This window comes from Cydia splendana, unplaced genomic scaffold (assembly GCF_910591565.1).
Source record: "Cydia splendana unplaced genomic scaffold, ilCydSple1.2 scaffold_59_ctg1, whole genome shotgun sequence".
In the NCBI taxonomy this organism is placed as follows: domain Eukaryota; kingdom Metazoa; phylum Arthropoda; class Insecta; order Lepidoptera; family Tortricidae; genus Cydia; species Cydia splendana.
In genome coordinates, this window is record NW_026946895.1 from 984,878 (window position 1) to 988,416 (window position 3,539).

Sequence of the window (3,539 nt, forward strand, 5' to 3'; positions counted from 1 at the left end):
GTATATGTGCACTCAGATTTATCCATTGGGGATAAATCAAAGTACAAATTGCATCGGTTGGCGTTCAGTTCATTGGGGACTGATACCTAACTAAATATATGATCTATTAAAAAATTAAGATATTGACTGTATAAAACCACAATACGAGTTCATACTTGTACATACATCAATGCACTCCGATTAGCCGTTGGGGCTAAGTCGACGCATGGTATGACGGTTGGCGTACAATTCATTGGGAATTGTTACCAAATCAACTCGCAGTTTCAAAGCAGTGCTCCCGTTTTTTCTATTTCATGACCTAGCAATTTCATTCTGTCAAGTGTCAATGTAATAATATCATGCCCTTCATGTACCATGTTTGAATTTGTGTAACGTTGTAAGTAACCACCGGTTGTGCTGCAAGTGAATACAATGGCTGCCAGATTACTGCTTCTGCAAGAGGCCTTGGCGGAAGAGAAGTGTCGAGAAGCTGCTCGAAGGCGGCTAATGCGAGAGAGGTTTCGACAGATGAACGTTCCCGACGCAGAGTTCGTCAACACCTTCCGGGTAACCCGGGAGGTGTTCGAAACTCTGTTTACGGAGGTCGGACCTCTCTTGCCGTCCCATCGTAATAGCCGAGGAATAGACCCTGTCGATAAGGTATGCATTTTAGATTATTTTGTACGTCACTAATAAATAGTCAAAAACAATCATATTCACAATAAAACACGTAGTATACAATAGCTTATTAAGCCATTAAATTTCATCGTCTTGGGGGTTGACTTCCAATAAATACTTTCTTAGTGGAGGTCTATAATGTTTCAAATTACTAGATCCTAAATTCATGGGTTTTACCCTATAAGGCACACTGAGATATTATAAGGCAACAATTGCCACCCTGTAACATCAGCATTTTTTGTAATTTTTTCTTATGCAGAATTTTTAATACTTTATAAAGCTGATGAGGCTTGAATTATGTATCCTTTTAAATCTGTAGCAAAGACTTTGAAGACTCTCCTCATGTAATGTCCATTGTCCACAAGTATTTAAATAAAATAACAAATTTTGATATAATATCATCACCTTCTTCGCATTACCCCGGCATTTTGTCACGGTTCCGCTTGACTAGAATTGACATAGGTATTAGTTTTTACAAAAGCAACTGCCATCTGATCTTCCAATCCAGAGGGTCAACTAGGCTGATTAGCCCGGTTTCCTGACAATGTTTTCCTTCACCTGGAAACAACTGGTAAATATCAAATGTTCTTTCGTACACAAGTTCCAAAAAACTCATTGGTACAAGCCGGGGTTTTCACCCGTGACCTCCGGATTTAAAGTCACACAGTCGTACAGCTAGGCCACCAGCACTTATTGAAATTTTGATATAATATACAAATTTAAATCAGGTTTTGTCATGAGACAGTTTTACCTGAATTATAATCACTTTTAACTACATAGGTACATCCCTTTTTGTTAATGAAAAGTTGTTTAAATTACCTGCTGTGACCATTAACTACCTTCTTCTTTGTTCTTTCCAGATTTTAATAGCTTTAAAGTTTTTTGGTAGGAGTGATTACCAAGGTGGTGTAAGCCGAGACCAATGGGTGCCTATGTCCCAGCAAGCAGTTTCAGACTGCTTAAGGGATGTTACAACGGCCCTCAATGACCCCGGGCTAATCCACCGCCTTATGGTATTCCCAAAGACACAGGCAGCACGGGCTGTCATTAAAAATGGGTAAGTGGACTATCTACACATTTTTCATCATGATTTTATCACCATCTAGAATAATGCTTAAGTAAGTAGGTAAGTAAACACTTTATTGTCCGAAAAAAAAGGAATATTGGTTACATCCGATAACAGTGTTTAATGTTCACACACACTACTTAACATACCTATAGTATGAATATATAAAAGTTACTTGCCCTTTAAATAAAAAAGATCATGTAACTGTCTGCCAGGAAAGGTGCTCAAGAACTTCTGTCAATTTTCTATTATTTATTAGGTCTCATCCATTGTCTGCACTTTTCATGCTCGCTGTAATTTTAAATTTATAAATAAATAGATAAATATAAAAGGACATCCTTACTCAAATTGACTAAGCCCCACAGTAAGCTCAAGAAGGCTTGTGTTGTGGGTACTCATGTGTGTGACTAGATAGATCTGTGTAAAATTGTCCTATATAAATAAAAAAAATAAAAAAACTGTTCTTACCTAGTATTCAATATGTGCATACAATCACATTTGACAAGATATCTTTTTAAGTGGTAATATTTATTTTTTGACTTGTATGTTTTCATATTTTTCTACACATGTATATCATTTCTTCATGACACGCACTGAATTATTTGTAAAGGAAGGTGCCACATGCACTTGCTATTGTCACAATACAATTCATTAATTTTTACAAGCTTTTATTTATCTTGCAATGTATTATATGTATGTATCTATCATGTATATATTTGTGAATATTATCAATATTATCATGATCATAATTTATAGAAAAAAAAAACCATTTTCCAGGGTATAAAATAAACAATTGTGCAAAAACGAGTTTAAAATACATAACTGATGTTGAACGATGATTATCAATAGTGAAAAACAAAAACTATTCTTAAACTAGTACAACTTTATTACTTATGTACAGATAATATATGTGAACGTATGAGTTTACTTGTGTGCATTTGGGTGTATTTAGTCTAGTATACTCATACTGGGTTTAGCTTCCTCTCAAATCTCTGTATAAGTTGTTAGTAGATTCTTTTTGGTAATTGTAAATTGGGTTATTATTATACCTACAGTAATATTTTACCACATGTTTCATGTTGACAATGTTTTTTTTTGCAGTTTCTACGAGAAATTCGGTATTCCGGGGGTGTGCGGTGCAATAGACTGCATACACGTGGCCCTGCACAGGCCACATGAATATGAAGAGCGCTTTTTCAACCGGAAGCATTTTCATTAATTAAATGTGCAGATGGTAAATTGTTACATTACCTATTATTATTAGTCTTATGAAGGCAGTCAAGGAAGAGTCATGTATTTATATTTAATTTTATTAATTGCATGTTCTATTTCCAAAATAGTTTTTTCACACATCACCTATTCGAAAAAGGGCTTATTATTCCCCGCTAGGAGGGATCCTAATGGCATTTTTCTTCCCTGATAAGAGGGATCAAAGTGGCACTTTTCTGTTCTAGGTGAAACCTCCACAGGGATAAACACAAAAACAACTTCATAATATAGCACTTGACTTTATTCTCACTTCGAATAATACGATTTATTCTAACTTCAACTTCACTTTAAGTGTTTACAGTTTCAATCGATGGCGACGACTGACTGCTCCGGGTAGGAGGGCCGCGTTTTATACCTGATTCTGGCAATGTTGCATTACCCGCAAAATTTAATAAAAATGAAATAAATCAGAAATAATTACTTAAGATGTGGGTAGTCTGCCGTGGTTGTTACAGTCGGCCGTCCTTTCCGAAACGAGTCCCTTCGTTTTCGTATTTATTAACAATATAAATTAGCATTAATCTCATTACGTAGGTATTTAATCTCT

At 35.5% G+C, this 3,539-nt stretch overlaps 1 pseudogene; it reads left to right on the forward strand.

Annotated features, from left to right (window-relative positions):
* The first annotated feature begins 411 nt into the window (after positions 1-411).
* On the forward strand, positions 412-3,198 carry LOC134805777 (putative nuclease HARBI1; annotated as a pseudogene).
* Positions 3,199-3,539: the final 341 nt, after the last annotated feature.